The sequence below is a fragment of the Oryctolagus cuniculus genome, chromosome 14, assembly GCF_051225735.1.
Source record: "Oryctolagus cuniculus isolate XC-2025 breed Fujian yellow rabbit chromosome 14, ASM5122573v1, whole genome shotgun sequence".
In the NCBI taxonomy this organism is placed as follows: domain Eukaryota; kingdom Metazoa; phylum Chordata; class Mammalia; order Lagomorpha; family Leporidae; genus Oryctolagus; species Oryctolagus cuniculus.
The window spans coordinates 73303500-73329135 of NC_142880.1; the positions used below are offsets into that span (position 1 = coordinate 73303500).

A 25636-nucleotide genomic window follows, 5' to 3' on the forward strand; every position below is an offset into this window, starting at 1 on the left:
GCTCTTCAGCCAGATCCGAATGCCTTCAGGGCTGATTCTGAGGCCAGAGTGCTGTTTAGGACATCTGCCCTTCTATGAGTGTGCTGTGTATCCCACTTCCCATGTTGAATCGTTCTCTCCCTTTTTTATTCTATCAGTTAGTATTTGCAGACACTAGTCTAGTTTGTGTGATCCCTTTGACTCTTAGACCTATCAGTGTGATCAATTGTGAACTGAAATTGATCACTTGGACTAGTGAGATGGCAGTGGTACATGCAATCTTGATGGGATTGTATTGGAATCCCCTGGCACATTTCTAACTCCACCATTTTGGTTTGTAGTTTTCTCATAATGGCTTTGTCTGGTTTTGGTACTGGGATAGGGCTGGCTTTATATATGTTTTATGAGGAAGTAGCATCATGGTTAGTGGTGCATTAAGCCTGTGCTTGTAAAGTAAATTTAATTTAAGTTATTGCAAAAAGTAAAGGACAAAAAGAGGGGGAGGAGGCAAGATGGCGGAATAGGAAGGGAGCACACTGATAGTCCGGGGAGAGATAGTTTAATAAAAGTGGAGATACTGCAGGTTCAAGGAAGAGTAGGGGAGGAAACAGCAAAAGAAACTCTTCCGGAACACGTGATTCACAGCGGACCTGCGTGGAGAGCGTGGGAGCCCACAGTTTGGGACACCAGCGGCAGACTCAACACACCAGCGCTGGAACGTGAGGTGAGCCGAACCTCAATAGCCCGAGACACCGGCAGGCAAGCGGAGAGAGGAGACTAGAGGGAACGACTCCCGGGGGTGGAAAGTTCACCAGGCTAACTGGAAGAGAGAGAGAGAGAAAAAAAAAAAGGTGACTGGTACGGACACGGGTTTCTCTCTCTCCCCTCACCTCTCAAGGGCGAGCAAGACAAAGAGCAGGCGCCATCTTGGACATACGTCATAAGCAGAGTGACCTCAGGTCTGCACTGGCCCTGAGCCTAGCAGAAAAACCTGACTCTGGGCGGGGCGAATTAACAGGAGATTAGGACCTAGTAAATTTGTGGTGCCACTGAGCTGAGACTGTGAAAAAAGAGACGGTGGGGAGAGAACTCACAGAATTCACGTGAGCACTCTCCAGAGACGCTACAATTCCGTAACTTTGGCAACCCAGTGGGAGACTGAAGGAGACTTTGAGCCCATTCTGAGGGCCGAACAGATTCCCTGTGTGGTCCTTGGGAAAGAGCTTCCGATCTCTGGCTCCTGTGGGTATATCATTTGCCTGCTAACTACCTCCAACTTCGTTCAGCTGTGCGGAATTACTTCCCTTTTGAATCAAAAAAAAAAAAAAAAAGAAAGAGAGAGAGAGAGATTTACCACGCCTAACCTGGGAGTGTCACCTTTGGCACACCAAACAGAGCTCTCAGGCCACACCCATCTCAAGCCCTAAGGCTCCATCAAAAACACATAGTCCACTTAATCTAGAGTCATAGTATAACAAGAAAAAGCACTGCAGTGAAGAAACCAAGTATCTCCAATATGCCAAATAACAAACGCAAAAACCGAGGTAATAAAAACAAGGAAGTCACCATGACGCCCTCAAATGAAAAAGACACCCCAATTCAAGATTATGAAGATGATGACATAGAAGAAATGCAAGAAGCAGATCTCAAAAAATTGATAAGAACATTAAGAAGTTCTCAAAAACAAATCCTTGAACTACAGAAATCCTTAATGGACAAGATAGAAAATCTCCCTCGTGAAAATGAAATATTAAGGAGGAATCAAAATGAAACGAAACAACTAGTACAACAGGAAATTGTGATAGTGACTGAAGTGAAGAATTCAATAGATCAAATGAAAAACACAATAGAGAGCCTTACAAACAGAATGGGTGAAGCAGAAGAGAGAATATCGGACTTAGAAGACAGAGAACAGGAAAGGATACAGTCAGACCAAAGAAAAGATGAGGAAATTAGAAATCTAAAATATATTGTTGGGAATCTACAGGATACTATTAAAAAACCCAACATTCGGGTTCTAGGAGTTCCTGAAGGCATGGAGAGAGAGAAAGGATTAGAAGGCCTTTTTAGTGAGATATTAGCAGAAAATTTCCCAGGTTTGGAGAAGGACAGAGAAATCCTAGTACAGGAAGCTCACAGAACCCCTAATAAACACGACCAAAAGAGATCCTCACCACAACACGTTGTAATTAAACTCTCCACAGTGAAATATAAAGAAAAGATCCTAAAATGTGCAAGAGAGAAACGTCAGATTACTCTCAGAGGATCTCCAATCAGACTCACAGCTGACTTCTCATCAGAAACTCTACAAGCTAGGAGGGAATGGTGAGATATAGCCCAGGTACTAAGAGAGAAAAACTGCCAGCCCAGAATATTATATCCTGCAAAGCTATCATTTGTGAATGAAGGTGAACTAAAGACTTTTCATAGCAAACAGAAATTGAAAGAATTTGTTGCCACTCGTCCAGCCCTGCAAAAGATGCTTAAAGATGTGTTACACACAGAAACACAGAAACACGGTCATCAATATGAAAGAAGGTAAAGGAAGGAAACCAAGGAAGGAAAGCTCACAGTAAAAGATCACAGGGAATTCAAAGCATATATTAGAACTTATCTTTGGCAAATGGCAGGGCAAAGTTACCACTTATCATTAGTCACATTGAACATGAATGTCCTGAACTGTCCAGTTAAAAGACACCGATTGGCTGATTGGGTTAAGGAACAAAACCCATCTATTTGCTGCTTACAAGAAACACATCTTTCCAACAAAGATCCATACAGACTGAAAGTGAAAGGCTGGAAAAAGATATACCATGCCAACAGAAATGAAAAAAGAGCGGGCGTAGCCATCTTAATATCAGACAACATAAACTTTACCACAAAAACTGTTAAGAGAGACAAAGAGGGGCACTATATCATGATTAAGGGATCAATACAACAAGAAGATATAACAATTATCAATGTATATGCACATAACTACAGGGCACCAGTTTATCTAAAAGATTTATTAACGGACTTAAAGGGAGACTTAGACCCCAATACAATAGTACTGGGGGACTTCAATACTCCACTCTCAGAAATAGACAGATCAATAGGACAGAAGATCAACAAGGATACAGTAGATTTAAACGACACTATAGCCCAAATGGATCTAACAGATATATACAGAACTTTCAATCCTACAGCTAAAGACTTTACATTCTTCTCAGCAGTACATGGAACCTTCTCTAGGATTGACCACATACTAGGCCATAAAGCAAGTCTCAGCAAATTCAAAAGAATTAGAATCATACGATGCAGCTTCTCAGACCATAAAGGAATGAAGTTGGAAATTAGCAACTCAGGAATCCCTAGAGCATACGCAAACACATGGAGATTGAACAACATGCTCCTGAATGAACAATGGGTCATAGAAGAAATCAAAAGAGAAATCAAAAACTTTCTGGAAGTAAATGAGGATAACAGCACAACATACCAAAACTTATGGGATGCAGCAAAAGCAGTGTTAAGAGGAAAGTTTATATGAATAGGTGCCTACATCAAGAAATTGGAAAAGCACCAAATAGATGAGCTTTCAATTCACCTCATGGATCTAGAAAACCTACAGCAAACCAGACCCAAATCTAGTAGGAGAAGAGAAATAATTAAAATCAGAGAAGAAATCAACAGGATTGAATCAAGAAAAACATTACAAAAAATCAGACAAACGAGGAGCTGGTTTTTTGAAAAAATAAACAAAATTGACACCCCATTGGCCCAACTAACAAAAAAAAGAAGAGAAAAGACCCAAATCAATAAAATCAGAGATGAAAAAGGAAATGTAACAACAGACACCACAGAAATAAAAAGAATCATCAGAAATTACTACAAGGACTTGTATGCCAGCAAACAGGGAAACCTATCAGAAATGGATAGATTCCTGGACACATGCAACCTACCTAAATTGAACCAGGAAGACATAGAAAACCTAAACAGACCCATAACTGAGACAGAAATTGAAACAGTAATAAAGGCCCTCCCAACAAAGAAAAGCCCAGGACCAGATGGATTCACTGCTGAATTCTACCAGACATTTAAAGAAGAACTAACTCCAATTCTTCTCCAACTATTCAGAACAATCGAAGAAGAGGGAATCCTCCCAAATTCTTTCTATGAAGCCAGCATCACCTTAATTCCTAAGCCAGAAAAAGATGCAGCACTGAAAGAATTACAGACCAATATCCCTGATGAACATAGATGCAAAAATCCTCAATAAAATTCTCGCCAATAGAATGCAACAACACATCAGAAAGATCATCCACCCAGACCAAGTGGGATTTATCCCTGGTATGCAGGGATGGTTTAATGTGCGCAAGACAATCAATGTGATACACCACATTAATAGACTGCAGAAGAAAAACCATATGATTATCTCAATAGATGCAGAGGAAGCATTTGATAAAATACAACACCCGTTCATGATGAAAACTCTAAGCAAACTGGGTTTGGAAGGAACATTCCTCAATACAATCAAAGCAATCTATGAAAAACCCACAACCAACACCCTATTGAATGGGGAAAAGTTGGAAGCATTTCCACTGAGATCTGGTACCAGACAGGGATGTCCACTCTCACCACTGCTATTCAATATAGTTCTGGAGGTTCTAGCCAGAGCTATTAGGCAAGAAAAAGAAATTAAAGGGATACAAATTGGGAAGGAAGAACTCAAACTATCCCTCTTTGCAGATGACATGATTCTTTATTTAGGGGACCCAAAGAACTCTACTAAGAGACTATTGGAACTCATAGAAGAGTTTGGCAAAGTAGCAGGGTATAAAATCAATGCACAAAAATCAACAGCCTTTGTATACATAGACAATGCCATGGCTGAGGAAGAACTTCTAAGATCAATCCCATTCACAATAGCTACAAAAACAATCAAATACCTTGGAATAAACTTAACCAAGGACGTTAAAGATCTCTACGATGAAAATTACAAAACCTTAAAGAAAGAAATAGAAGAGGATACCAAGAAATGGAAAAATCTTCCATGCTCATGGATTGGAAGAATCAATATCATCAAAATGTCCATTCTCCCAAAAGCAATTTATAGATTCAATGCAATCCCAATCAAGATACCGAAGACCTTCTTCTCAGATCTGGAAAAAATGGTGCTGAAATTCATATGGAGGCACAAGAGACCTCGAATAGCTAAAGCAATCTTGTACAACAAAAACAAAGCCGGAGGCATCACAATACCAGATTTCAGGACATACTACAGGGCAGTTGTAATCAAAACAGCATGGTACTGGTACAGAAACAGATGGATAGACCAATGGAACAGAATTGAAACACCAGAAATCAACCCAAACATCTACAGCCAACTTATATTTGATCAAGGATCTAAAACTAATTCCTGGAGCAAGGACAGTCTATTCAATAAATGGTGCTGGGAAAATTGGATTTCCACGTGCAGAATCATAAAGCAAGACCCCTACCTTTCACCTTACACAAAAATCCACTCAACATGGATTAAAGACCTAAATCTACGACCTGACACCATCAAGTTACTAGAGAACATTGGAGAAACCCTTCAAGATATTGGCACAGGCAAAGAATTTCTGGAAAAGACCCGGGAGGCACAGGCAGTCAAAGCCAAAATCAACTATTGGGATTGCATCAAATTGAGAAGTTTCTGTACTGCAAAAGAAACAGTCAGGAGAGTGAAGAGACAACCGACAGAATGGGAAAAAATATTTGCAAACTATGCAACAGATAAAGGGTTAATAACCAGAATCTACAAAGAGATCAAGAAACTCCACAAAAACAAAACCAACAACCCAATTAAGAGATGGGCCAAGGACCTCAATAGACATTTCTCAAAAGAGGAAATCCAAATGGCCAACAGGCACATGAAAAAATGTTCAAGGTAACTAGCAATCAAGGAAAAGCAAATCAAAACCACAATGAGGTTTCACCTCACTCCAGTTAGAATGGCTCACATGCAGAAATCTACCAACAACAGATGCTGGCGAGGATGTGGGGAAAAAGGGACACTAACCCACTGTTGGTGGGAATGCAAACTGGTCAAGCCACTATGGAAGTCAGTCTGGTGATTCCTCAGAAACCTGAAGATAACCCTACCGTTTGACCCAGCCATCCCACTCCTTGGAATTTACCCAAAGGAATTTAAATTGGCAAACAAAAAAGCGGTCTGCACCCTAATGTTTATTGCAGCTCAATTCACAATAGCTAAGACCTGGAACCAACCTAAATGCCCATCAATGGTAGACTGGATAAAGAAATTATGGGATATGTACTCTTTAGAATACTATACCGCAGTAAGAAACAATGAAATCCAGTCATTTGCAACAAAATGGAGGAATCTGGAACACATCATGCTGAGTGAAATAAGCCAGTCCCAAAGGGACAAATACCATATGTTCTCCCTGATCGGTGACAACTGACTGAACACCAAAAAGGAAACCTGTTGAAGTGAAATGGACACTATGGGAAACGGTGACTTGATCAGCATAGCCCTGACTGTTAATGAACAACTTAATACATTATTCCTCTTAGTAGTTTTTTTTATCTGTTCTACTTAATATGACTGGTTTAATTCTGTAATTATCACACAGTTATTCTTAAGTGTTGAAAATTAACTGAAATGTGATCCCTGTTAAACATAAGAGTGGGAATAAGAGAGGGAAGAGATATATAATTTGGGACATGCTCAAGCTGACTTGCCTGTGGGGAGCAACTGGGAGCAACTCGGACTAGACTAAGTTACTGGAATTAAGACTTATTCTATGCATCTGCTCTCCCACAATATGGTGCTGGGAGAGGAGAAAAACAGCTTCTACACAGCTGCCTCCAGTTCAACCAATAAACTGTAGGACCTGCTCCTGATTGGAGGAGAGCAGCATACTCGGCGTGTGGGTAGCAGAGTTGGGATTGGGGGAAGAGGACTATAAAGGAGGAGAGAGACAACATGCACCAGGAACATCTAAAGGGAACATCTATCTAAAGGAACACCTGTGCAGCCCCTGAGAGAGCCGGCCGGCGGTGTGCCGCTCCCCCGCGGAAGTGGGGAAAGTGGCTAGGGGGAACCGCCCTTCCACGGAGGTGGAAGGGACGGTAGCCAACCCGGGAAGAACTAGCAGCAAACCCGGGGAGGGCCGAGCAGACAAAAGAACAGCGCAGGGTCCTGTGTCGTTCCTCCACGAAGAGGGGGAGCGACACTTGCCCCAAATGGTAGAGTTAAAAACATACCAGGGGATTCCAATTCAATCCCATCAAGGTGGCATGTACCAATGCCATCTCACTAGTCCAAGTGATCAATTTCAGTTCACAATTGATCATAATGAAAGGACTAAGAGTCAAAGGGAGCACATAAACAAGTCTAGTACCTGCTAACACTTACCGATAGAATAAATAAAGGGGAGAGTGATCCAACATGGGAAGTGAGATACTCAGCAGACTCATAGAATGGCAGATGTCCTAAATAGCACTCTGGCCTCAGAATCAGCCCTAAAGGCATTCGAATCTGGCTGAAAAGCCCATGAGAGTATTTCAGGCATGGAAAGCCAAGACATTCTGGCAAAAAGATCTCTGTGAGTGAGATCCCAGTGGAAAGAACAGGTCTTCAAAGAAGGAGGTACCTTTCTCTGAAGGGAGGAGAGAACCTCCACTTTGACTACGACCTTGTCTAAACAAGATAAGAGTTGGAGAACTCAGAGGGCTTCCATAGCCTTGGAAACTCATGATTGGAGCATAGGGAGATTACTGATGCCATAGACTGGAGTGTCAATTTGTAAAGTCAACAACAGGAGTCACTGTGCACTTATTCCTCATGTAGGATCTCTGTCCTTAATGTGCTGTGCATTGAGATTTAATGCTATAACGAGTACTCAAACAATATATTTCACTTTGTGTTTCTATGGGGGTGCAAACTGTTGAAATCCTTACTTAATGCATACTAAACTGATCTTCTGTAACAAAAAAAAAAAAAAAAAAGAAATTATCAATTCCCAACTTGACTCTCACTGGGATTAAACATGACAATAGGTCTGATCTGATTTCACCATCATTTAAAAAATCATCTATTATTTTTCACTTTATGTTTCTGTGTGGGAGCAAACTGTTGAAATCCTTACTTAAGGTATACTAAGCTGATCTTCTGTATATTAAGATAATCGAAAATGAATCTTGATGTGAATGGAAGGGGAGAGGGAGTGGGAAAGGGGAGGGTTGTGGGTGGGAGGGACGGTATGTGGGGGAAGCCATTGTAATCCATAAGTCGTACTTTGGAAATTTATATTCATTAAATAAAAGTTAAAAAAAAAGAAAAAAAAGTAAAGGACAAAAAGAAAGGAAGGAAGGAGAAGGAATTAAGGGAGGGAGGATAAAGGAAGGGAAATATGGTTAGCTTCTTAGAATTGTACTTGTGAAACACATGAAATCTGTTCTCTTTATATTAATTAAATAATGAACAAGAAGTGTTTTCTCTGACCCTATCATCTAGAATAAATTGCAGAGAATTGGTATAATTTTGTTATTAAACGTCTTATAGAATTTACCAGTAAACCACCTGAGACTAGTGCTTTGGATTTTTATTGGTTATTGAATTAATTTCTCCAATAGGTATATTCCTATTCAGATCACTGATTTCTTCTTGTGTTAGTTTTCCTAGTTTGACTTTAAAGGAATTGGTGTATGTCATCCAGGTTACTAAACTTGTGAGCATAGAATTGTTTATAGTATTCTTTATTTGTGGTCATAGGGGTTTTCATAGTATTATTTTATTATCATTTTAATGCTACGGGATCAGAAGAAATATGTATCACATGTGTTGATACTCTTATCATTTACATATACACTAAGAATTGTTACATTTTCTTGACCACTTTAATATTATATAATGACCTTCTCTATCCCTGCTAACTTTGCTCTGGTGTATATTCTGAAATAAATATAATAACTCACATTTTTTCTTTGGTAGGTATTAGCCTGGGCTATCTCTTTCCATTCATTTACTTTTCTTTTAAGGGAAAGAGTTTATTGGGGGAAACCTAACAGACTGGAGGGAAGGGGCGAAGAAGGAAAAGAGGGAAAAGGAGAGCGTAAGAGAGAGAGACAGAGACAGAGTTCAGGAGACAGAGAGCGAGTACCACGCATTCAGGAGCAGGTCCTTTTAAAACTTTGGGGGGGGGGGAGTAGGAGCAGCAAATCCCATTAGGATGGGGGTGGAGCTTGACACCAGTGGTTGGGCCATGTGGCCACTTGGTTTCCAGCAATGGCGGCAGGGACTAGAGCCTAGGCTGGTGTCAAGGTGTAGATGCGCCATAGATTAGACTGCACCATATTACTAATATTCCCCCCTTTTGTTTTTTATAAAGCAGGAGTTGTATGGGATTACATTAGTCCCAAAAGTCCAGGAGGGGTACAGGGACAATGATCTGTCTTTAGAGCTACTTCCTGTTGACACATCCATTTACTTTTAATTTAAGACAATCTTTACATTTAAAGTGGAATTCTTATAGACAACATATATAGGTTCTTAAATTTTGACCCACTCTGATGACCTCTCTTTTAATTGGTACATTTACAGCATTGATATTCAAAGGATTGATATAGTTGAGTAAGTATCATTCATTACCGTTTTCTATCTACTGTCTATATTTTATGTTCCTGTTGTTTATTTCCACTCTTTCTGCCTTTTGTAATTTTAATACAGCATCTTCTGTGATCTTATTTTCTCTTAGTTATAAATTATCCTACTTTTTTAGTGGTTTACTTAAAGTTTGCAATATACATTTACAACTGTATCAGATTAACTTTCAATCAGCACTGCATTGCTTACAAATAATGCCAATCCCTTATAATAACAAAAGAATCCCAATTCCTTTCTTCCTAATTCATTCTTCTTTTGTATCGTTTCTGCCATTAATTTCACTTAGGCAGAAGTATATGTATATATACACATATGCATTCAAAAATAATTAAATTATTATTTTTTAATAAAGTGTTATGTGTTGGATCAATTAAGAAACAAAATCTTCACAATTTTTCTCTAATGCGCTTCCTTTCTTTACATAGATCCCAATTTCTGATCTACATCATCTTCCTTTCTAAGAAAGTCTTTAAAAAAACTTATTTTTTTAAATTTGTTTATTTTGAAAGTCACAGTTACCAAAAAAGAGAGATTATCTGCTAGTTCACTCCCCAGATGGCCACAGCAGCCACGGTTAGGGGCCAGGAGCCAGGAGCTCCATCCAGGTCTCCCATGTGGGTGGCAGGGGCATAAACACTTGGGCCATCTTTCATTGCCTTTCTCGGGCTATTAGCAGAGAACTATATCAGAAGCAGAGCAGCTGGGACATGAACCAATATGGGTGCCAGCTTCGTGGGTGGTAGCTTTACCTGCTATGCCACAGTGCTAGCCCCCTAAAGAACTTCTTACAACATTCCTTGCAAAACAGGGTTTCTGGCAACAAATTCCCTCAATTTTTGTTTGAGAAAGTCTTTATTTCTTTTGCTTTAGTGGGGGGATAACTTGTCCCGATATGGAATTATAGATTGTTGCATGTTGTTTTTGTTTTTCTCAGCACTTTTTAACTCCATTCTCTTCACACTTGAATGTTTTCTTGAGAGAACTTGGATGTAATCCTTATCTTTGCTCCTATGTAGTTGACACATTTTTCCCACAGGTTTCTTTCAGGATTTTTTTCATTATCTTTGCTTCTCAATCATTTTCATATGATAGTTTAGGGTATAGTTTTCTTGACATTTATCCTCTTCTTGGTGTTTTCTGAGCTTCCAGGATCTGTTAAAGGAGGAAATTATCCATCATGATGTCTCAACTATTTATTATCTATCTTTATTCCTTTTCTTCTGGCTATTCTCATTACATACATATACACCTTTTGTCCCAGTTCTTAGATACCTTTCTATTCTTTTTCACTTCTTTTCTACTCTTTTCAGTTTAGAGATTTCTGTTGCAATATCCTCAAGCTCAAAGATTCTTTCCTTGATTGTACTCAGTCTACTAATGAGGTCATCAAAGGCATTCTTCATTTCTGTTATAATGTTTTTGATCTTTAGCATTTCTTCTTGGCTCCTTCCTCCTGGACTAGCAGAGAGGTGCAAGCTAAGGCTGAAAGCAATCTGGAATGAATAGCAAGGGAGGAAAAGCATATCATTGAGGGGATTGAGGTCACCTGCAATAACAAGGACTAGATTACTTGAGCTATCAGCTGCTGCTTCCCAGGTGCACAATAGTAGGAAGCTGGATTGTAAGCAGAGGAGCTGTGACCCAAATCAGGCACACCACTATGGGATGTCAATGCCAAGTGGTTCCTTAATGGCTGCACCAATGTCTGCCACAGATTGCAAAAGTTTTTCTACAAAATAAATGTATTATTCAGTTCCAGTTTCTATGAACATTTGGAAATTCTCTCTAAACACTCAATAAACTTCCTTTCTGGGCAAAATGACTTTCAATAGTCATTCATGGCCGGCGCCGCGGCTCAACAGGCTAATCCTCCGCCTAGCGGCGCCGGCACACCGGGTTCTAGTCCCGGTCGGGGTGCCGCATTCTGTCCAGGTTGCCCCTCTTCCAGGCCAGCTCTCTGCTGTGGCCCAGGAGTGCAGTGGAGGATGGCCCAAGTGCTTGGGCCCTGCACCAGCATGGGAGACCAGGAGAAGCACCTGAGTCCTGCCTTCAGATCAGCTTGGTGCGCCGGCCGCAGCGCGCCGGCCATGGCAGCCATTGGAGGGTGAACCAACGGCCAAAGGAAGACCTTTCTCTCTGTCTCTCTCTCTCATTGTCCACTCTGCCTGTCAAAAAAAAAAAAAAAAGTCATTCATCCAGTTAATCTTTATAGAGCACTAAATGCAGGTTTTTTGGTGCCCAGATAAGTCAATGCAGAGCCATTTCCATTTTATGATCTAAACAGATTTTATGATTTAAACTGAATCTGAAATAGGGAAATTTGTGATGATGTATTCAACAAAAGAATTCTCATAACACAACTTTGTAAGAATTCTGTATAGCCTGAAAGCTCAGAGCAATGTATGTTGAACTTACTGCTGACTACTCCTATGGAGAAGAAAAATGCAGTAGGGCACCCAGCACATGTGCATTGAGGGTGCTGTTGGACAGAAGCATTAGAGAAATTAGAATACCAGGGTTGAACAAATGACATTAACTATACTCAAGTAATGCCACTATGGATAACATAAATCTGATTGAAATGACCGGTTAGGGGATTCTGTTCTGAATAAACAAACTTTAAAACTTAATTTCCTAAAGAACAGGCCATCAAAGAAGGAGGTACCTTTCTCTGAAGGGAGGAGAGAACTTCCACTTTGACTATGACCTTGTCTAAAAAAGATCAGAGTCAGTGAACTCAAAAGGCTTCCATAGCCTTGGCAACTCATGACAAGAGCCTAGGGAGATTACTGACGCCATAAACAAGAGTGTCAACAACAGGAGTCACTGTGCACTTACTCCTCATGTGGGATCTCTGTCCTTAATGTGCTGTACATTGTGATTTAATGCTGTAACTACTACTGAAACAGTATTTTACACTTTGTGTTTCTGTGTGGGTGTAAACTGTTGAAATCTTTACTTAATGTATGCTAAACTGATCTTCTGTATATAAAGAGAATTGAAAATGAAAAAAGAACCTTAATTTCCTAATGAATGTGCTTATTCCATGTTTGGATAACACACGTGCACAAATACAAAAACAAGCTAAAATATCTCGGGAACAACTGATGGTGGTGTTTTCATTTATTTCTGCAAAAAAAAATATGTCTTAAAGCTAATGTAGGAAATCATAGTGTCTAAGATGCAGAAGTTCATGTGTTTTAAGCATTTCCTCTCATCAAGTTCCTCTTACAATTATGTTGAAGCATGTTATCTTTTTATGAAGCATATTATATTTGATGCTTAACTGAGCAGAGATCTTCAAGAATTTGGGTGATTGTAGGGTGACTCCTTCAAATAAGTAGTTGATTTTGTTTTCTTTCTTTTAGTGACATATAAGCACAAAGTAGAAATATTTTTAATAAAAAAAGTAACTCAAAATATCTCAGCCTCAAATTCATGTGTCTCCATCTAAAAGATTTTGTTGTTGTTTTTGTTGTTCAGTGGCAAGCCCCTATACCCACTGGACAATTATTGAATGTTTGAGAACTTGCTTAGAAATGATCAATGTTTTGTCTCCCATCATCCTGCATTTCTCTTTCCAACAGTGTCTTTTTTTTTTTTTTTTTTTTTTTGACAGGCAGAGTGGACAGTGAGAGAGAGAGACAGAGAGAAAGGTCTTCCTTTGCCGTTGGTTCACCCTCCAATGGCCGCCGCGGCCAACGCACTGCGGCCCTCACACCACGCTGATCAGATGGCAGGAGCCAGGTGCTTCTCCTGGTCTCCCATGGGGTGCAGGGCCCAAGCACTTGGGCCATCCTCCACTGCACTCCCTGGCCACACGAGAGAGCTGACCTGGAAGAGGGGCAACCGGGACAGAATCCGGTGCCCTGACTGGGACTAGAACCCCGTGTGCCGGCGCCACAAGGCAGAGGATTAGCCTAGTGAGCCGCGGTGCCGGCCCCAACAGTGTCTTTAAATATAAGTAGATGAACTGGGCCAAACCCAGTAACAATATACACAGAAATTAGGCTACCAGTCCTTTTTTACTTGAGATAGAAAAGTAAAACATAGAGACTGGTGCTGCTGCTCAATAGGGTAATCCTCCGCCTAGCGGCGCCGGCACACCGGGTTCTAGTCCCGGTCGGGGCGCCGGATTCTGTCCCGGTTGCCCCTCTTCCAGGCCAGCTCTCTGCTGTGGCCAGGGAGTGCAATGGAGGATGGCCCAAGTGCTTGGGCCCTGCACCAGCATGGGAGACCAGGAGAAGCACCTGGCTCCTGGCTTCGGATCAGTGAGATGTGCCGGCCGCGGCAGCCATTGGAGGGTGAACCAACGGCCAAAGGAAGACCTTTCTCTCTGTCTCTCTCTCTCATTGTCCACTCTACCTGTCAAAAATAATAATAATAAATAAATAAATAAAGAAAAGTAAAACATAGAGTTGAAATCTATTTAATTCAGAGAACAAATCAGGATTCTCAGGGACCCTGACACAACAGTACACTATTACAGATAAAGTGTAGCTGGCTGCAACGGTCAAACATTTCAAACCTATAAAATATCTTTTCACATTTTGACATATGTTTGTTCTCCCATGTTGGAGTGTCTCTTGCCCCTAACCAAAAAAAAAAAAAAAAAAACCAAAACCAAAAACAAACAAACAAAAAAAAAAATAACTGTAAATTGAAGAGTTAAACCAACAAGAGAGATGCCAGTACATACAAAAGAGAAGAAAGGAGATAGAATGAGGGTGAAGTTTGTATCACAATATAAATATGCAGCATGAAATGTTTTTAATTTTAATGTAAGTCAGTGGAATTCATCATCAGCCTGAAAAATATGAATGATTGAGTAGGATATTACAAAAAGATGCATGAAAGTATTCCAACTTAGTGCTGCTTCAGGATGGAAGTATGAGCAAAGCTTCTGTCTTATAATCACGTATCTTTGGAGCCCAGCAATGGCATCTCAGACAGAAATAGAATAGAAAATCTGAAAGAGAAAAATTCACATTTGGGAAGCAGTACCATTAGAAGAATTGACTGATAGAACTGGAAAGAAAGAAAGACAGAAAGGTAGTTCAGAGTGGAAGAGCTGAAACACAGGAGGTAAAGATCAGCACCCAAGAGTACAATCACAAACACCCAGCAGAGCTAGAAACACATGCCCCTGAGCTCATAGGAGTTCACTGTTACCAAAACCAACATCCACGTGGCTTGGATCCAGAGACATGTCTTTAAATAAACTCGAACAAAATGAGAAATCCAATCTTCATTTGCATCTCTCAAGAATATTCAAATGGATTCTAGCACATTGTGCACTCCAAGCAGTTGTTAACTGGCATGCCCTCATCTTTCTTCCGTCCCTAACACCTGCCAGCTGCTTTATAGACTTCCTTCCCAGACCAATTCAATGTTAACTTGCCGCTTAGTAGCCTCCTGTCTCGGAATAAGACCTTCTTCTCTGCAATCCTCCTCCAGTTAGCTCAACACTATGGGCTATTAAGAGAATCTACGCACTTTTATTTGTCCATTCTCTCTTCAAGGTCAACTGTCTTGGGAGGGGAAGTATGCAAGCCTCCTCATCGTTGGTTGTTTTGTCTCCTCCTACTAGTTTTGACTGAGGATGTACTTGGTCTCTAAGAAGCAAGGGTCTTATTCATTTTGACACAAAATCATCAAGAGTCAATTAAGCCCTAATGGCCTAAGATATCCATTGTATGTGATGAATTAACTTATTTCCTATACATCTGGAATGGTACCAATTAAGCACCATTCCTGAAAGCATTGAGAAAAGAGTCATTCAGTTCATTTTCTCTGCAGCTTAACTCTCCTGTGGAACTAATTGAGAGGGCTGCTTTGTGAAGTGGACTGTGGTTATATACAATGGCCCTACAAGTTCCATATCCTCAAGAATTATGGTTATAAAATTTCTGAAGGTCTTGAGTACCTGGCATATTAAGTAGCATTTTTTGAACTGATAAATTAATGTCTTGGGACCAGGCAAACCGAAGTCCTAAATGTCAAAGTCCCAATTTCAATGGATAACACACAGCGCCTGAAAAGGATTCAGTTGTACTTTACCCTGTGCCAAGAAAAGTATTACTGCAATGCCTTGCTGGTATTCAACCATGACGACATTGCATTCCATTGTTCTGTCTCTCTCTGCAGAAAAGTTTAGTTATGCCCCTTAACAGTATGATCATATGAGCCAGAGCACAGCATACAACTTCAGACAAGCAATGCTTTCTAGAGAATAAAGCAGGAGAAAACCCCACAATTAACAGTTTCCTTTAGATAAATACTTATCTTATTGTCACCTGGAACCCAACACATAGGGGTGAGTGTGAGGGCAGTGCTCGATATTACAGGATTTCCAAGCTAGTCACTGCTTACTGTTTAACCTCAGCCACCAACGGCTTCCAGCAAAACTTCCTGTTGTTTCATTTGTTGAACGCATTATGCTAAGAGCAAGGCGGGAAGTCACGAGGGCCATGTCCTGTTTCTCATCTGTGATAAATGGAGATCCATCTTCATAGAGGATGTTGTGGCATGTAAACCAAACCACAACAAAACTGTCAAGAGTTGCTATAATCTTAACTTTCTGCATTTAGCAAAGTTCTCTCACCATAATTTGGAGTCAAGGCAATGAATATTCCTTCCTTCTTCCTCTATTCCTCTCTTCCTATGAGCATTATAATTCTTGAACCTTCAGTATGACATGGGCTTACCAAAAATCAGCACACCCGGGTTCTTGATCAGATTCATAACATAAATGATTACGAAACAAAACACAGGGCTATAAACAATGGGATACTGGAAGGCAGCCCGTTCTTCAGCCTTGAATCATGAATTACTACAATATAACTCTAGTAGCTGAACACAGGTGGAGAACAAAAGACCTAAACCGCCCAACCAGGTCCCCAAGCAGCTGCTATCCTGTAAATTCAAGGGGAACGATGTGTTCACACTTTGCAGAAAGTTCCACTTCTGTAGGGGAAAGGGGAAACACACACATCGTTCTGTTCAGACAGCAGAATAGACGAGAACCTAACAAATTAAGTATAGCTGTGTAAAATTAGACAGCTAAAAGAAATGCCATAAAAGAATATTCTCTGGGATTATAGCATTTCAATTAAATTAAGACCTGGATGATTCTCACTTAAGGCATTAGCCTCTCCAGACTGAAGGCTGAGATAATTAAGTCATTGTTCATAGGCATTGCTGGTTGTAATACTGCCATCTCCAACACTTCAGTTGCCTACTTAATTTAGTTTTAAAGTTTATATGTTTTTAAAATGATTGGGGGATGAGAGTGAATTAGCACCCAGAAGACACTGACCACTTCAAAAGTATTTGATCTATGGGAAAGAAATAGAACATAAGCCATAAGAATCAAGTGCTATAATGCAGGTAACCTGTGTGAGGATCTCTGTTTTACCATTTGTCAGGCTACTTGGGCAACTCTCTTCACCTCCATTGTCCAGCTACACCGTCTTTAAAAAGTTCATGGAAAATACTATGAGAAAATTATACATGGTTTTCAAAATTGTTTTGCACTAAAATAAGCATATTTTCATTGCATTTTCCATGAACTTTTTGAAGTTGCTTCATTCATGGTGTCGAGATGGTGGGAACTCACAGTTGCCTAAAAGCCATATATTTCAGAATGATAATTATATGACTGTTCTAGTATGGATTGCATTTTTAATATATGTCTTAAAATCAAAATTAGTACATAGACTTGACACTTTAAATTGATGGGGATTTTTCCCGAGATGTTCCTCATACTTCTTCCCAGGCATTCTGTATCCTTCTTTAACATAAGCAAGTAACAAGAATCTCTCATTTTCCTCTCCCTGATCTTTTTTTTTTTTATTTTTTATTTTTTTTTGACAGTCAGAATGGACAGTGAGAAAGAGAGAGAGAGAGAGACAGAGAGAAAGGTCTTTTTGCCATTGGTTCACCCTCCAATGGCTACGGCAGCCAGCGCATCACGCTGATCCAAAGCCAGGAGCCAGGTGCTTCTCCTGGTCTCCCATTCGGGTGCAGGGCCCAAGGACCTGGGCCACCCTCTACTGCACTCCCGGGCCATAGCAGAGAGTTGGCCTGGAAGAGGGGCAACCAGGACAGAATCCGGCGCCCCGACCAGGACTAGAACCCAGGGTGCCAGCGCCATAGGCGGAGGATTAGCCTATTGAGCCGCGGTGCCGGCCCTCTCCCTGATCTTAAGTCTGATCTTATTTTGATATTGGTCCCTTCTAATTATAAAACCCATCACTCTTAATTTTTTTTTCATTTTTGACATATCAGTTCAGAGGATAATGCAACATTGACTATTTTTGTGTTTTAATTGTTTGCCATTTGATATGCAAAATGATGCATGTATTATATGTTAAATACTAGTGATTAGATATTTAACACATAAAACACCACAAAATATTTACAATGTGCACAACTCTTCCTGAACAGAATTATTTAAAGAGATAGATGTCTTTTAATAACTTCCATAATTAAGTGAGACAAAACAACCTGTAGATCCCAGATGATTCTAGAAATCTGAATTAAGTTACTGTGGTTCTTTTTTTTCCTGTTTATTCTGAGAAAATTCCTCATGTTGGGGCCAGCTCCATGGCACAGAAGGTTAATCCTCCGCCTGTGACACTGGCATCCCATATGGGCACCGGTTCTAGTCCTGGCTGCTCCTCTTCCAATACAGCTCTCTGCTGTGGCCTGGGAAAACAGTACAAAATGGCCCAAATCCTTGAGCCCCTACACCCAGATGGGAGATCCAGAGGAAACTCCTGGCTGCTGGCTTTGGATCAGCGCAGCTCCAGCCATTGTGGTTATTTGGGGAGTGAACCAATAGACGGAAGACCTTTCTCTCTGTCTCTCCCTCTCACTGTCTGTAACTCTACCTCTCAAATAAATAAATAAAATTGTGGGGAGCAACCCGGACTGGACTGAGTTACTGGAATTAAGACTTATTCTATGCATCTGCTCTCCCACAATATGGCGCTGAGAAGGGAGAAACAGCTTCTACACAGCTGCCTCCAGTTCAACCAATAAACTGTAGGACCTGCTCCTGATTGGAGGAGAGCAGCGTACTCGGCGTGTGGGTAGCAGAGTTGGGATTGGTGGAAGAGGACTATAAAGGAGGAGAGAGACAACATGCACCAGGAACATCTAAGGGGAACATCTATCTGAAGGAACACCTGTGCAGCCCCCGAGAGAGCCGGCCGGCGGTGTGCCGCTCCCCCGCGGAAGTGGGGAATGTGGCAGGGGGAACTGCCCTTCCACGGAGGTGGAAGGGTCGGTAGCCAACCCGGGAAGAACCAGCAGCAAACCTGGGGAGGGCCGAGCAGACGAAAGAACAACGCAGGGTCCTGTGTCGTTCCTCCACGAAGACGGGGAGCGACATAAAATCTTTAAAAAAAATTTTTAAATTCCTCATGTTAGGCTTTGTTTCTTAAACAGAAATGCATATATTATATGTTGATAGAAAGCACTGTTTGTTCCAACCCAGTTGTTGAGCCTGATGTCTTCCTAGAGCATCTATTCCAAGATTAAAAAGGCAAGGGATGGGGTAGTTTATCTGACTTATCTGACTTTCTTTCTTTCTTTTTTTTTTTTTTTTTTTTTTTGACAGGCAGAGTGGACAGTGAGAGAGAAAGACAGAGAGAAAGGTCTTCCTTTTCCGTTGGTTCACCCTCCAATGGCCGCTGCGGCCGGTGCACTGCACTGATCCGAAGCCAGGAGCTGGGTGCTTCTCCTGGTCTCCCATGGGGTGCAGGGCCCAAGCACCCGGGCCATCCTCCACTGCACTCCTGGGCCACAGCAGAGAGCTGGCCTGGAAGAGGGGCAACCAGGACAGAATCCAGCGCCCCAACCAGGACTAGAACCCAGGGTGCCAGCGCTGCAGGCGGAGGATTAGTCTATTGAGCCGCGGCGCCAGCCATATCTGACTTTCTAAAATAAGACAGAAGACACAGAATAATTCTAAAATTTCCTATATACTGTTTGAAAATAGACTCCCAACCCAACTCCCCTACAGATTGAAAAGTATCCATTCTCACTTCTCTTCCTCTTGGGGATTCTGCTGTGGAAATATCCAAGAGGAATAGATCTAAGAAATCTGAGGTTTTCTTCTTTGAAATGTAAAATGACATGTAATTACATATATAAATAATGTGCCTTTTGTCCCTTTTGTAGTTATATATAATATAGATGTTTTATGTAATTTTATATATATATATAGTCCTTTTGCTTGACAACATCCCTAACTTGCACGATCAGTGTATGTCTGACTGTGTATGTTGAAGTCCTTGGAAATCTCTCCCTATCACATTCGTACTAGCTGCTCACTCATACTGTTCCCAGCTGTTGAAAACTTCCTCATTGTACCAAGTCAGGATACCCTGGTGTTTTCCAAAGGTTAATCATTTCTTACTCATTGCTTTCTATCTTTACCAAATCAATTATAATAATTCTGTAGAAAAGTCTACCCAAGTTTTTCCATGCATACTCTGTAATATAAATGAACACTATCATTTATATAGTTCATTTCGGTGAAAAGAATATGGATTTCAAGCCTTCTCCAGTTGTAAAAATAAAAAAAATAATGTATCCTTTTAATGCACATAATTTCACATGCAAAATAATTCTTGGAGAAAATAAAAAATGATCCTGAGGTAGGGACACAATTTCTGAAGTTAAAGGTCATTAAGAATTTGTCTGCCTCCCTCACTGTCTCACCCTCACCTAAGCAGAGAGGATCTATTTCCCTTGTCTCTCCTCCATCACTGGTGAAGCATGGATCCCACACTTCACAGTCTGTATTTGTTTGGAGAACAGCTCAGATGCAGTAGATGTGGAGAGAAGAGAAACTAGAGAGCAGAGCCAGCTTCACTCTGAGTCAGACACTGTGGGAACAAGAGCTGGCCTCCAGGGCCTTCCAAGCTGACCGCCCTTCCAAGCCGCTCCTCTTTCAAGCAGGAAGGAGGAGCAGAGCGTTGTTGCCACCAGAGAAGATCAATCAAGATCCCCTTAGGCAGCAACAGCCATGTACCCCAGCCTGCCAGAGACACAGGATGGATTTCAAAGGGACAGATATGGCAAGTCACCAACAACTCAATTCACATATTGTGCTTTTTACAGTGAAAATAGGCTCATTATTTAAAAAAAAATCACTACATGCTTATTATACAAAATTCAGACAACATCTAAAAGCACAAATAGAAGAACCAAGATTTGAGTGAATTCAAGAGTATATCATTGGTTCTTTGTAGGAGTAAATCACTGATACCCCTTGCATCTCCCCTGAATTTAGTAGGAGCACAGCAACTGCTATTTGAATCATAGTTGGGGACAGTCAAGTGGAGAGATTTTGTAGAGCTTGGGGACCTGGCACCAATGAGCAGACTTTCCTGAATCTTAAAGTAATAGCAATGATAGCTAACATGCTTATCAGGTATAAGACATTCTACCCAGGAGTGTGTGTGTGCGTGTGTGTGTGTGTGACAGAAAGAGAGAGAGACAGATCTCAGTGTTCACAGTAATCTGTCAATTACCATTTACTGTCATCATTCCACAAATTTGGCAACTGAGACTCAGAAATTCAGCCAATATTCCATAGGCACTAAACTTCACACATGGTAATGCCAAAATTAAGATCAAGGTCTCTCTGACCAAATTTCCAACTCTTGGCTTAAATTTATTGATTTTCTATAGTAGGCAAGGACTATGAAAAAGGGAATAAATTGAAAGGAAGAAAAAAAATCACAGATCATCTCCCTCCCAATGGACAACAATAGGTGTGTGTACTGATCCTAAATTAGCTGTCCATGAACTGTATGGTAGTGAGAAAAATCACTCAATGTCTCTATTTTTATTTTCCCATCTGTCAAATGTCGAGGAAATCATAGGTGACTGGTTCTTAATGTTTTGGTGATCATAAAACACTCTCATGAATTCACTGAACTCTCCCTCCAGAAAAATGTGTGCATGAACATGAAATGTGAAACCCTGCATTTAATTCTGTGGTGACATGATATTACATATTTATCATCAGGCTTCACCATTGAAATGGCATATCCATGAGCAGAAGGGACTTCATCTTTTTATGTCTATTCTCACAGCTACTAGAACAGTACTTGGCATTTTGTGGGATTTTAAGTCCCTCAGCTGAACAATAAACAGATAGGGAATCCTTGATTCCTTAAAATCAGTTCATAACTACTCCAGGTTCTTTTCAATTCTCAGAGGTCCAAGGCTGAAGCCAATGAAATGGCCACTCTTTGGTTTTTGACCAGTAATCATGGTGATATCACAGGCTTCAACCTAAAACATTAATGTACAGTTTTACCAACTTGTCTAATATGAAGGCTCACATGTGCACTATTATAAATGTTGCTAATCTTTCAGTATGAATCCTGCTTATCTCTGACAGCTGTTACTTACCTTGAATTCACTACATGTTGAAACCTAGGCAAGAAGATAAATGTGCAGTGTTTCCTGTTTCTTGTAAACTGCTTGTGAATGCAAAAAGAGTCCATTTCTCTTGTAAGATATAATTCAGTTGCATTTTCTCCTTAAATTACGTGATTCAGAATTTATCAGCACATCCCTAATTCCAAACACTGACTTCAATATAAATAAGAGACCAAAATAATTGTAAAACAAGAAAGCAGTATACTCAACAGAAGCAATACTTTCTAAGATGTTTCCAAGTATAAACTTCGGGTTGGTTAAAATATAACTATTCTGTGGTGTGGCTTCTGGGTTTGATATTAACCTTCATACTTAGCATCTACTCGGCATTACAGGTAATATATGACACCCAGTATTTATAATTTTTAAAAGACTCTAGACATATCTAATGTAGAAGATTCTTGATGTTAAAGATAAAAATGAAAGCAAATTGCTGAAACAAATAGAATCACTTTTGTAATTGTTTGTGCAATATAACTACTGTAACAATATTTCTCAAATATGTTGACTAAGTAACTAAGTAAACAGTGGTAATTTATTCAGATTAGTGAGTGTTAAATTGACAGTATATAAAAGTTCTGTTTTGTGCTATGACCATTCGAATCCCTTCTTGACCATAAAGACTTAACTCATGGTGTTTCAACAAGCTCCCCACCCACCTCAAGCCAAGCTGCTTACTTTCTTCTCCAAAAGAATGTTTGCATTCGGATGGGTTGCAGTAGAAGCAAAAGTCAGATATTAAACTAAAGAAACTTCCTGTGGTTGAAAGCTAAGAGAAGTCCAATGCATGTCAATGCCAATCAAATAAAAGACAATATAATGTGGTATTAGTATAACTTTTGGCATGTATTCACCTATACCATTCCTACCGTCTGCTACATTCATTATCAAGTCCAAAGTGAGAAAAAAAAAAGGAAGGAAAAGTTCTTTCTCTTGCTTTACTGGCTGCATTTTTTAAATAGTTGGCTTGTCCTTTGCTAGTTGGAGGTGTCCAAAATACAATACAATTAGATTGAAGAAATAAACAACTGAATGCTAAAGTCATTCTAATTCCTGAATGGGGTGTGTATGTTTATAAGAAAGGGGGTACAATGACAAAAAATACTGACAAAATTTGAAAATTAAATGTGTGTGTTTCTCAAACTAATAAACTGTAAAATCACCAAATATTCTGAATAAAAAAAAAAAGGAAAAGGAAAAGCAAAGTGATGGACCTCTACTTTAGAATTACCTAGCGTTCTGCTCCTCCTTTGATTCTGTATCGATGCTTCCCTATCACTCAGTCATGGAAAAGTGAACCTGAATTTATATTCTAGAAAACAGATCTTATCAACACATCTCATACAGTTCTTTCTGGAAATAATATTGCCATGGGTAGCCTTAAGTGCCCATTTTCTGAGAGAAGATGTGCAAGGGAGTAAAAAAGATGAAAATCAAATATTCTTGTAGGTTACACTTGTAAGAAAATGAATACAGAAAACCTCGCAACTTCTCATACAAAGAAGTTTGTAGATTACTTGTTAATTCTATTTGTTCTATATCCTATTTTCTCACTGATAAGGTAGATGTTGTGATCCAATAAAGTTAAATACAAGTATTATTTTAATTAAATCATATGTTTTTCTTAATGGAAATGCCTTTTCATAGTAGTTAGTTACACAGTTACTACCTACCTTTATAGAGTATGTGTGACCATATGTTTTGCAAACTAGTGGCCCAGAATTCTTTATTAACCTCTACTGCTACTTCTCTCTGACCTTAAATTGTTGGAAATTATGGAGAAACAAAATAAATTATTTTCTTTTTGAGTATATCACAACTAAAAATCATGGAAAGGGGAGAAGGAAGTAGAGGAAGGGAAAAGCAGGAGATAAGAAAAAGTGGAATCATGAAGTTCTGATTTTAAGAGGTTATAGGTGAGAAGGTCAGGAAAGGAGGAGAAAATCCAGCCATCACAGAATCCAGTCAGGAGCCAGAGCCCATCTGGGACAGTGATGTCCTTCTACATTACCTTATCTCCAAGCATGAAAGGAAGCAGAAACAAGGCCAGGATCTCTTCCTATTCAGGAGCCAGAAAACCAGCTGTAAGAGGAAAAACACAATCACCCTGGAGGGAAATAAAAAGATACTGCACTGAGATAGAAAAGTCACTGACTGATTAGTGCACTTATAATTTGCATTTTTTTTAATGTCTCAAAAGTATCAAAGAAACCAAGGGGAGAGGAAAGGGCACTAAAAGAGAAGAAGCCTCATATGTATTTATTTCTCAGTTGAACTAATGAAGGGTAAACTTTAGTGAGCTAATTCATAGATGGGAAAAGAACAAAATGGAAATCATGATAATGAAAGCCAAAGCATCAATGAGTCTTTTCCTTGGAGATATTGTTATCAGGAGGAAAAGAGAGTCTCAAAACAATGAAACAGCAAAATCATCTTCAGCTGGAAACCACAAAACTTCACCGCAGATAGCATCTCTGATTATAGGAGAAGGATGTCCTCACCAGCCTGCCCTGAGGATTCACAGAAAATGATTGCTTCTCTCCCTCTGATGGTGACAGGCAAGGTAACACCGTGCCTTCCAGGCTGTATCAGAAGAGAGTGCCAAGAAAGCCAAGGAGCAGGAGCTCTCTGACTTAGCACATGAAAATCACCTGCTGGTCCTCACGCTCCTTCGCCAGGGATGCTCTTTCATGAGTCAAGAAACAGACCAAGTGATCTCCATTTCTAACTTGCACCTAGCAGGTGGTCCCTGTAGCTCACCTCAAAAAGGCCTGCACTATTCCCTGCTTTTGCTCAAGATGCCCTGGGTAGGTTGTCTGCTTCCTCAAAACAGTGCGCTCAAGTTTAGATTCTCTCAGCTTTGGATTAAGATATTTTTTTCCAGCAAGTGGTCAACCTCTCAGAGGATTTCTTCCCGTTCAATTCAGACTTTTTTTTCTGAAATTTCCAGACTGCTACTTTCCTAAGTTCAAAGGAATATTGTGCTTTGAAAGACACGTTTAGGTTATTTCTAAGAGCCTTTGAAAACATACTATGTAGGTACACATTGAAGCACATTGTTTTAGGGAAGAAATGTATGCTACTTGTCCAAGTCACCAGATGGAATCTTAAACACACTTACTGGCTTGATTTGAATGACTTCTTTTTTAAATAGTAAATTTAAAGTTACCTCCAGGGTTCTTCTGTATATAATTAAAAATGAATCTTAATGAAGAATGGGATGGGAGAAGGAGTAGGAGATGGGATGGTTTGTGGGTGGGAGGGTGGTTATGGAGGGGGGGGAACTGATATAATCCAAAAGTTGTACTTTCAAAATTTATATTTGTTAAATACAAGTTTAAAAAAAATACAAGTTTAAAACAAAAAAGAAAGAAAGTGGTTATGGAACCAGTCCTGCCTCTGCGCCAGGAAGCCCCGCCTTCACCACGGTAAGCCCTGCCCTTTGTTGGATAAGCCCAGCCCCTCAGGGGGTGAGCCCCATCCCTCACTGGTGTGAAGCTTCTTGGGGGCCAGATCAGCTCCTGGAGATCCTCCCTGCAC

General features: G+C 40.2%; 1 long non-coding RNA gene across 6 annotated transcripts in view; it reads right to left on the reverse strand.

Annotated features, from left to right (window-relative positions):
• The window catches only part of LOC127492741 (uncharacterized), a 296618-nt gene that overhangs the window by 207172 nt on the left and 63810 nt on the right, over nucleotides 1-25636 (reverse strand). For 2 of the 6 annotated variants that reach the window (XR_011382034.2, XR_016220177.1), the window contains exons 1-2: nucleotides 24598-24722; nucleotides 24108-24178 (exon numbers count right to left, since the gene is read on the reverse strand). This is a non-coding gene — a long non-coding RNA (uncharacterized LOC127492741). Of the gene's footprint in view, nucleotides 1-10464; nucleotides 10784-10988; nucleotides 11125-24107; nucleotides 24179-24597; nucleotides 24723-25636 lie in introns of those variants that run through there. The other 4 variants (XR_016220180.1, XR_016220179.1, XR_016220178.1 and 1 more) reach the window with 4 other exon arrangements.